Source organism: Artibeus jamaicensis, unplaced genomic scaffold (genome assembly GCF_021234435.1).
Source record: "Artibeus jamaicensis isolate MK-2021 breed Jamaican fruit bat unplaced genomic scaffold, CSHL_Jam_final contig_548, whole genome shotgun sequence".
Lineage (NCBI taxonomy): Eukaryota > Metazoa > Chordata > Mammalia > Chiroptera > Phyllostomidae > Artibeus > Artibeus jamaicensis.
Window position 1 is genome coordinate 2852060 of NW_026521883.1, and position 11513 is coordinate 2863572.

The window sequence follows — 11513 nt, forward strand, 5'->3', positions numbered from 1 at the left end:
ATGTTTTAGAAATATGTCTGGAAATCTTTGTTTTATCAGAGATGCTTTACACGTAGTATTAGCAGAAGTTCCTTTGGCCCAAGGCCATTTAGGTTTCCAGAGCAAGAGATGCCAAATGCATTAGGTGAGTCCATTTTTCTTAGTAAGTGTTATCACTAACTTCCTGATCTGGGTTATAGGCCTACAGGTAGTTGATTTCTAAACGAGAATAGTATTCAGTTTTAAGAAATGGTAATCATTTTATTCATCAAGTTTTCTAAGTAAAACAAACATAAGGTTTTCTTTTTCACAAAAGCAATATCTACCACTGGGAGATTTCTGATTGGTAATCAGCTAATCATTAATCATGTAAATATGAACTAAGACGACCCTCCTCACCCCGCTGCATCAAATTCTAATTTAATATTTTTCCTGTTAAAAAAGAAAAACTAAGTCACCTTCATTGGTCATAAGAATATGGCCCTAAATAAATTCCGTATTTAAAAAAAAATCAAATAATTCAGACATCTCCTTAATTGTGCTCTTTCTGCTTTACTATCAAAGACATTTTTATAAACTATGACATGAACCATTTCTATTTTCATCAAAGCAAAAACCAAGCCAAGAGAGTGTAGAGTCAAAGTGAAGATGCTACGTGATGTACGAGATGACTTACTTCTGTTTTCAGACCGAATGGGCACCATGACTACGATTTTAAATAGACTATATGATATTGCATAAAAATGTATTTAAAAACAAAGAACTCTTTTTCTTTGTTATCTGCATTACATGATTGAGCCTTTGTTCCCAATTAACCCTTTAATGTTATCTGTCTTTATGCATCTAATGGTTTTCCCCCATCAAATAATATTTTCAGATGAATAATTTAATCAAATATTCCCTTCTGTTAAAAAAAAAAGCCAGAGCTTGTTATGTACCAAATCCAGCTTAATTATATTCATTTTTTATAAAATATATTCAATAAAGCTGAAGGGAACATATTTGGAAAAGCCTGTTCCCAATGACTTCACTGTCTTCTCATTAATTTTTTTAAACTCAAGCTCTTGTTTTTTTTTCTTATGTTATAAATTAATTAACTGAAAAACAGATCTGGTTCTCATTTGCAAGCCAGCGCTAATTCAGAATAAGCCCTTGGCCACAGAACTTCCGAAGCAGGTCTGTCTGAGCGTGGACTGTGCCCAGGGCAAGGAGGGAGCCCGGAGAGGAAGCCTATTAGAGGACGGCGTGACGTCAGGCGGTGATGTCACCCGGTGACGTCAGGCACCATTAGGGTACGTGTTCCATGTCCGGGATCTGTGTGATCCTAATGAAGTCCTAGGAGGAAAATTACATCTTATACTGATTTATCCCTGACTCAAAGTTTTATTAAAACTAGCATTAGGCTGTGGAAATGTCCCAGATTAAGAGGGACATGACAACAGCCCCTACACTAAAGAAAGAATGCTTTGAAGTACAATATCGGATGGATGACTACAGCTGGAATTCAGATTATGGAAGAGATGTGTTATAGCAATATTAAATTTTCTTTACTTGTTAACTGTACTGGATCAGTAAAACAATATCCCTATTCTTAGGAAATACACACCGAAGCATTTAGAAGAGTTATCGTGAGTTACTCTCAAATGGTTCACAAAAAAAATTGTGTGTGTGTGTATGTGTGTGTGTTTGCACGTGTGTTTAGGGAGAAACCATATGTGCACAATGATAAGGTAAATGGGTGAACTAGATGAAGCTGGATAGGGGTACATGGGTTTTCTTTGTACTAGTCTTATTCTGGAAACACTTCTGTAGGTTTGAAATTACAGCTGTCCCTCAGTTTATGATGGGGTCATGTCTGAATAAACCCATTACAAACTGAAAATACTGTAACGGGAAAACACATTTAACACTACACTGTAGAGTATGGGTTGTTCACCCTTGTGATGGGGTGGTGGCCGGGAGCTGCGGAACACCGTGAGTGGCGTTTCACCAGAGTGGGCGCCAGAGCCCAGCAAGCTGACACATACAATCAAACAGCACAGCATGGCAACAGGGTGTTCAGCGATCAGCACTGTTTAAGCCACAGTGTGGGAATGGAGGTAAAGCTCCAAGTGTTCCTTGTACTGAAGAAAAGTAAACTCTAGAGGCAAACCTGCATTAAGTACCCATGAAATAACTATAGAATAGTTTAAAATGACAGAATGAAAGCCCGCTGCCGAGGTACAGCGCACGGGGATTTGAAGCAGGTGAGAAGGGCCTGGAAAGCGGTTGGACTTAGAGAGGCAAAGGAGCGGGTGGGACTTAAGGCACGCTCCCAAGGACATAGCTTCCCTTGGGAGCTATGACCAAGGTTGTTTCCCGTGAGCTCAGGTAACTCTTTACTCTTTCCAGTCTTTTCATTTGTGGGGAGTTTTAAAGCAAACTAAGAACCAAAAAGAAGCCCCGTAAGTACCATTACGTTACAGGGTTTTGTGTCCCACGAAACGAGCAACCTCAGTTAACACACCCAGCAGATTTACAGATGAGCCTTCATACCATAAAGGGGGACAGAATCGAAAGCTTGGTTTATAGTTTCTAATTGTCTTAATTATTTAAATGTGTGGCAGACTTCCGTTAGCTTTTACTATGAAAGCCACAGAATTCAATATTTTAAATTCAGTATTTTTCAGTCTGTAAAAGTTTTCAGACTTTTGAAACTTTATTATGGACCTATTGCTTTATGACTGTGCCATGGTTTTCTTAATTGAAAATCCAAACATAGTTTAAAAAGAGAAGCTAATCACTATATCTAATTACCAAAAATGTTTAAGTACTGACATTACTGCATTTAACTTAAATACAACTTTTAAAAATAATGACTCCCAGACGGAGAGGAAGTTGCCATGAGAACAGCTGGTGCTGAAAGAACCCCCTTTAAAAGCTCAGCTTCATCCATGTTAACTGTCCATATTGCATTTGTAAACTCAATCTTAAAATACCAGGAAAACTTGTGGAGTTCTAGGCCTTTGACCCCTTTTGTTGTTGTTAATACTCATAGCTCTTCCACAAGAGAAATAGAATTTTGTGTCTTTGTGGGAGACATTAAACCCTCACTGAAATTTGCAGCTACTTAGTATGAGTCAGTGGGACTCACCGAGAAGTCCTCTTATATTATTTTTGCATGTGCCAATAAGGTAAAGCCTTGCATATATTAATATGTATTTATTCATCTGACAATCATTTATCACCTGCCTATCAGGTGCTAAACTTTACTGAGCGTTTGTGGAACTGAAATGAGCTGGTAAGCAGATTGCTGAGACCAGGTGAACGCACGCACCCTCTCGGGGAGCCTTCTGAGACCCCTCAGAGGGCGGGAGGAAGGACCTGCACAGGGCGCTCTTCCCAGTGCAGGCCTGGAGCTCGCGGTGGCCACATTCCACTGACTGAGGAAGGGTGCCTGGCAGATACTCATCCTGCATTTGGCCACTTAATAATACTCTTTCTCAAAACAATCTCCCCTCAGTTTGTCTGATGCCATTTCCCCCTGGTTCTCCTTTCTCCGGCTTCCTTGTTTCTTCCCACTCTGTGTCAAGGTTAGACCAGGCCTCCTTGGAGAGATCTCTCCTTCCTCTCAGTCCACTCACTGTCCCAGGGTTCACCTCAGCATGGATGATGACCATGGGTGCATGGCGCTCAAGCCCTCACCTGGGCTGAGAACTCTCCCACCTCACGCCAACATGAGCTACCCAGTCCCTAACGTCCCTGCACCGACTCCTCCTGCCCAGCACCACATCTAGTCGACCACTGAGGAGTCCTTCAGTCCCCCACTAACTAATTCTTGAACCTGTCTAGTCCTCCCTATCCCACGCCTCACTTTAGGACCTCACCATTCACTGTCTGGATTACTTCCATTATCTGACACCATTCTTCCTAATATCGGTTGTGGCCCTCATGCTCAGGCCTCTATACCAAAGAATCTTTCTAAAATGCAATTGTTGCAGGACTTCCCTATCACTGTCAGGATTAAGGGGGGAGGGGGACAGGGAGAGAAAGTGTAAGTGTAATAGAAGCACAGGATCTCCACAGACAGGCCCCCATCTACTGTTCAAGGCAGAAGAGTATATAATTTAGGTGCACAAACTCAGGAGTTAAACGCCACCACTTATCATCCCAGAGGTTTTGAGGGTCAGGGATTTGGGAGCAGCTTAGCTAGGCAGTTTTGGCTGATGATTTCTCATGAGGTTACAGTCAAGTCCAAGGCTGCAGTCATAGAAAGGTTGATTGGGGCTGGCTGATCTTTTCAGAATGGCTCCCTCACCTGGCCAATGGCAGGAGGCTTCAGGTCCTTGATGGCTTTTGGCAGGAGGGCTCAATTTCCTGCCACGTGGACCTCTCCACAGGGTGGCTTCCGTGTCCTCATCATATGGCAGCTGACTTCCTCCGGAGTGAATGATCAGAGAGAACAAGGAGGCCGTAATGCCTTTTATGACTTGGTCTCAGAAGTCACAAATCATTGCTTCTGCCATAATTACTAGGTAGAAGCAAGTCATTAACCAGCCCACACTCAAGGGGAGAGGATAGAAGGTCTACTTCTTAAATGGAAGAGCATCAAAGAATCTGTGGATATATCTTAATGCCAACACAATATCCTCTCCTGCGAAATGGAGATTAAGTGACAGTAACTACTTTATAGTTATATGAGGATTAAATGAGCTGCTGCACGATACGGGCAGAATGGCGCACGGCACACACTGAGAACTCACGTGGCCCACAGTAAGCTCTAGCTCCCGCCATCCTTCAAGTCCATACCCCACCATTCCCTCCCTCGTTGACTTCCCTCACAAATCCAGTCTCTCCGCCTTTCTCAACTACTTGCAGTTCCCTGAATTAATTTTTCAAACACCTCTGTGCCCTGGCCCTGTGGGCTGCCTTCCTGGAAGACTCTCCTAGTCCCTATTTTCCTCCAGCCCTTATTGGGTCCTTCTCCAAGTACCTTCCCAGAACCACTCAGGCTGGGCTAGGTGCCCTCCAGCAAAAACCCCAGGCTCCTTCAGCCACGTACTTATCACACACTTCTGCTGCCTTCCTCTGCAGATCGAGGTCAGGTCTATCTTTCTCTCATAAGTGTTCCTTCCCTGGGCAGATCTTCCCTGGCATTACAAGAAGTTCCTTCCCATGAGACTTCTTGAAACCTGACGCATACTCTGTCTGTGACTGTCTCCCGCCAACGCTGAGGGGGACTTTGTTTTATTCATCTCTGTGGCTTCAGGAACGAGCACAGTGCCCAGAACATAGTGGGTACCCAACAGCTAATTTGTTAACAAATGGATAAGTATCTAAAAGTTCAGAGAATAAATTTTTAAAGTCCTCACCCAAAGATATGTTTGTAGGGATTTGAGAGAGGAAGCTGGTGGGAGGTGAAAGAAACATCGATCAGTTGCCTCCTGCATGCACCCTGACCAGGGATTGAACCCACAACCTAGGCATGTGCCCTGACCCGGAATCAAACCCACAATTTTCTGGTGCACAGGATGCTGCTCCAACCAATGGAGCCACCTGGATCAGAGAATACATTTAATGAGAGGCGGGAGAGGAGTCACAGAAATATCACCAAATGAGTCAAATGCACCAGAAGTCTCTCTAGGACAGCTCTGGCCAAAGTCACACTATACTACCTATTTGGCATGCTCAGAATTCTGTTATCTCAGAATTTACTTTTGTCTTCATCACTAATTAATATAAGTTGACTGTTATAAATTTATGTTATAAGCTTATCATATCACTATGTTTATAAATTACAAATAGTTTTAAGAACTTTGAGAGAAAATAAAGTGTTCACTGTATATAGTTTACAATGCTAAGGCATAGACATTCCCCCCATATTAAACAAATTTTCATTATCTCTTGTTTAAAAGTTTAATAATTTCATTATTAATGCCTGAAGTAGTTGTTAAAACAAAGCACCCACAGATATATGTAAGAAGTTTGCCTATAAACACACTGATGGCCAAAAGCTGAATACAATTCATGTCAAAGAAGTAATTTTAAAGACAGGCATAAATCTTATCCTGAAATCTATGTTCCAAGAGCAATTCAAACACAAACGGGCAAACTGAGAGCTGGCTTGGTGACTTGCCATTGAAGCACAGTGCCCAGGTAACTCAGGAATGAGTAGGGGGAAGTGTGAAACGTGAAGATGCTAATGTGGTTCCCCTGGTGTCACAGGAGAGGAAACATACGCTGCGGTCTTCCTTCAAGTCCCACTCCGGCCTCACCAGAGCTTTCGTTTGACCTTGACTTACTGTCTCCTATGAGTGTTCCTGTTCCTCTAAGTACATTTCTTTCTACTTTTTGAAAGACGTGTTTTAAAGCCATTGTGATAGCTTTCAAGAGACAAAGTTAAGCTCAATAATGTTGGACTGAACAGCCAGCTGAGTAGGTATTTTTGGATGAAGCACCTCGCCTGGCATCTGCTCAGTCATGCCCTGTAGGTAGCCAGCGATGTGTTCTGCCTACTTGAACACATAGCAGAATCTTGCATGGGGAGGATCAGGGAATCGCTACACAGAGTTTCTGCTACCATTTCCTCACGCACAACAGAGGAACGCTCACACACACGGCTGCTGTACCCTTCCAGATGTGTTCATGGCTCCAGCTGACACGTTTTAGCTCAGTCGTGCTTTTATGCCCCAGCTCCAACACTTAAGCCCTACCTGCTCTGTGAACTCAGAATAGAGAAGCAAACAGGGGCTTCCAAACGATGAAATCTGGGAGCAAATTTGAGAGACAAGTTTCCTTCACAGAATGGAGGGATTCTGTGAGCAGAAAAGCATTTCAAAATCAGAAGAAATCTTAAATGTCTGGGAGCCCTGTGACCCAGATTTTCCGATGCAAGCACAATTTCAGATATTCTGCTCCTATAAGATAATGACTCATGGGTCCTCTGGGCCACCACCTTAATTTTATAGGCAAAGAAACTGAGGATGAATAATTTGCCAAAGATCACACAGTAATTAATGCCAGATGGAAATGCTAAACTGTTCATTCCTCACTGTCATTCTAACCAATATCGAGGACAAAAGTCAAGCTCTCTTGCAGTTTGATTCTGGACTTTTTTTCACTACATAATACTGACTATGCTTTTTACAAGTTGTATCATCACAAGACAATTTGAATTAAAAAAAGGAAGTTTCTGATGAGCCAACATTTCCTCCTACAACAAGAATGAATGAATGGTTTACGGTTGGGGACTGCGAGCTAGCAAGAGGCTATTTCAATGACACTGAGAACCTTTTAGTGACCAGTTCAAGAATGAACTAACAGCTAGCAGAACATCTAACCATGTGAACTTTATATCTGTTAGAAAACTTAATATGAGGTATAAAGCACAAAAATAAACCTTAAAACCTGAATCACTATGAACCATACAATAAAATAAAGGAGGGGAAAAATCTTAAAAAGGAAAAGTAGACAACATACAGGGAGAGGCAAAACAGGTTTATAGTTTATTCTTGTATTATTATTTATTAGTTATTGTATTATTTCCCATATGACAACCCACTTTTGTCCTCCCTTGTATATTGAGTGATGTTTGTTTAGATGGCACTACTATCTAAAATGAACCTTAGACATCGGGGTTTAGGAATGTTCTCAGTCTCAAGCAAAGGGTTAAACAGAAAAGCAAGTCAGACGTGTGCAGTCTGCCTCTGGGAACTGGTGGGGCTGCAGGGGACCCTCCACTCCCACCACCAGACACGGGAGGGAGCTGGGAAGGCAGAAAGGCCCCAGGTCTGAGAGAATCGACAGAGCCACAGGTTCCAAAATCATCTAAAATGCTACTTATTGCTTTAAAAAGATAACTGTTTCTGACTACAAATGCACTTATACTTGTGTAGAAATCTTAAAATACTGGGGGAGAAAACAGACAGAAGAAAAGCACTCATTCTTTGTAGATCCAGACAATCTCTTTTAATGTTTGCCTATTTTTCACTCCTTTTCTCCAAATACAGGGATATTTTTATAAAACTGAGATAATATCATGCTTATAGATTTTAATTTCCTCTTTAATTGAGTACAATACTATGAACATTTTCTTATGTTACTTCAAATTATTTGCAAGTTCATGAATGGCTGCCTGATACTGTAATCATACCCTAATGTACGTAGTGATCTTCTTACTTATAAGTATTATGAATAATGCTGTGGTCAATATCTTCCTATGTAAATTGATGTCCACATCTCTGATGTTCCTGTAGCGAGGAGCCCAGAAGCTGAGCTACGAGGCAAGCGTCTGAACAATTCAAGGTTCTCGATCACATCTGTGAATGAACTCAAAGCTGTGCCGGTTGCACAGTGGGGCGGGCCTGCCGCAGGCATGGCGCCTGCCACTGAGGGCAGTCGTTAAGGACTCTGCCCTGCACTGGAAGAAAAACAGAGCACCACACTGCTGTTTTAGTTTGGTCTTGATTATTAGTGAGTTTTCACATGATTATTAGAAGTTTGTATTTCCTTTTCAGTGACTTACCCCTGGTGTGTTCTTTAACCATTGGGAGTTACTCTCTGATAAAGTGCTTTAGATATACAAAATATAAATGATATCCCATTATCTTTCCTTAGCAAATTATCTTCTTCTAGAATTTTCTAAAGAAAACTTCATCAACTCAATAAAGTAAAATAAATTCTTAAATCTGTCACAGTAGTATAACACTGAAATAATTATGAAATGACCAATTCATTCTCAAATAAATCATATGCTAAACATTTTACAGAGAAAGGCATTAGTCCTGGCTCTGTCTCAAACCAGAAATTTCATCTTAAGCAATACAAAATTTCGATGACTCTAAGTTTGTTTAGCTGTAAAATAACACACAGAATCTTTTAAGAGTACAACTTCCAAACTAGGCAGTCTTGTGCTTATATAAAACAATACACAGCACCACCTAGAGTTAGAAAGAAGTAATTTTGTACATTTTTCCCTTAGTTAAAAATGAATCTTTAGACTTTAGCAAAGTATCAAATTGATACATTTTATATTAGCATGTGAGTAAATGTATAAGAATTTTATTAGCCTCTGTAAAACAGAATAAAACTTTTCTAATGAATATGTCATAGCACCTATAAGAATTCTTAGCTCCTATATAAATCTAGCTCATTCCCCCCCCCCCCCCACCATCACTTTTTGTCTTTGGCTTTGCTTGAGAAATCAAGAGCATTATCTTAAGTCTGACTCTAAGGACCATAAATGTCACGATTACATAATAATGTGATATACTGCAATACACAATATGTATTGGGTACCCTAGATGTGTTCTTTTTACCCTTTGGGGCTTTGTGGACTTGATGAAAACCATGGTCAAAAAACAATTTCTCAATGATTAGACACACAGTGTCACTTCCTGGCTTCAACTTCGGGGAAAAGAATGCCCTTGTTGGAAATGTGGGTAGCTTCAGGAAATTCCAGTGGTGTTCTGAATCCACTTGGACTTGAAGAAAAATGTACGGTAATCTATGGAAAGGGTTTGAAGTCTATGGCTGTCCTATCCTGTTAGCACCTACATTATTACATTGAAGCACTGTTTCAATGCTGATGTTAGTTAGCAACCGCATTCTCTTTATAATCCACTTTGGAACGGAACTATTTTAATTTGTACTTTCTAAATTATTCTGAGTGTTTTTCAGCTTCATCATGTTTAACTTGCTAATTAAACTCCAAGCTCACCAAGTGACACTGTACCTTGCGAGTGTCTTGGATTTGCTCCCCCGCTGGGGTGTGCTGTGCTGTGTTTGTGTGGACACAGTGACATGGCCTTCCTGGTGGCGGGGCGGGCAGTTCCTCTGGTACAGGTGAGTGCACAAAGTAAAGTGCAGTTCGGGCAAAGAAATGTCAAAATAAACACTGTGACAAAGTTCAGGAAGAGTGTTGCCTAAGATCTGAGTTGACCCTTGACTGATGTAACTTAGATTTGGAAAAAAGAAAACAAAATCCTTTCAAAAACTGCCTTAAATCTGTATGGGATCCAATTTGTAACTCATATTTTGGGGAATAGATTCCCTTTGGAGAATTGCATAATTATAAATTGTTCTGATCAGGGAAGAGAAAAAAACAGAACAAAACAAGAGACTTTCCCAACCGTATATCTTGGAAGTTTTCAAACGTCCAGACAAGCTGAAAGAATAGTGCTATGTGCACCAATAAACCCACCTCTGTTAACATTCTCCAACTGTATTTATTTCTGAAACATTCAAACTAAATTGTAGATACCACTTCACCCTGAAATACATCCTCAAGCCTCATTTAATAACAAGGATGCTGCCCCCACTGGTATAACTCAGTGGACTGAGTGTGGGCCTGCGTTGCTGGTTCAATTCCCATTTGGGGAACACGCCTGGGTTGCAGGCCAGGTCCCCAGTTGGGGGCATGTGAGGGGCAACTGATGTTTCTCTCCCTCTTTCTCCTTCCCTTCTCCCTAAAACTAAATAAATTAAAAAACTCAAGATCTAATCAAGATTCCCAAATTGCATATAGTTTATTTCATCTTTGAAGTGCTCATTAATGGAGCACTTATTGTCTGCCAGGTTATACAGGCTTGTGTAGTTAATTTTCACAAGAAAATCTGAGATAATTGTTGTTATGTAAAATGGTAATACCTTAACATCTGAACACTCTGATGTACCTTAATTTTTCACCATTATATTCACAGAATCTAGCAAAGAGCCTTGAACACACTAGGTACTAATATGTAGCTGCAGAATAAATAAAACCTGGTGTGCTTGTCCATTCTGATGGAAACACTACAGTGAAAATGTCACGATAACCCACCCGAGTTGTGGTGTCAGTAGGCGGGGGCAGAGGCAGCCTCACGCCCACACTCCCTGCCGTCCTGAGCACTTCGGCGGAACCCTTTGTGTGGTCCCCCCCCTTGGCTGCCTCAAGCAACCTGCTACAGGATTACAATGACAACTCATGCCAATTTTGTATCTACTCAGCATATTTATTTTTTTGTTTTAATATTAAAAATGGTATTAAATTTAACATCAAGGAGGAAAAGAGTATTCATTTGCTTTACCAGGCGACAGGGCACACCAAATTTGAACACAATAAATGAAGCCAAGAGCAAATATGGTTTAGCACCCAGGCAATTTCTTTTTTCTTTTTGTGGTTTCAGTATTTTGAAGCCTCAGATTCATATAAAGATACAAATATTAATAGCATTAATTTTTAAAAATATTTATTTATTTTCAGAGAGAGGGGAAGGGAAGGAGAAAGAGAGGGACAGAAACATCAATGTGTGGTTGCCTCTCATGTGTCCCCCACTGGGAACTGGCCTGCAACCCAGGCATGTGCCCTGACTGGGAATTGAACCACGACCACATGGTTTGCAGGCCCTCGCTCAATCCATTGAGCTACACCAGCCAGGGCCGAATAGCATTAATATTTTAATGTTCATGAGTTATGGCAGGCTAATCCCTGACAAAATATACACAGAATCTTGCTAAAGAAGTAATTAGAGTGTAATGATTCCAGCCTAACTTTGGTAAACATTTTGATAAGTATT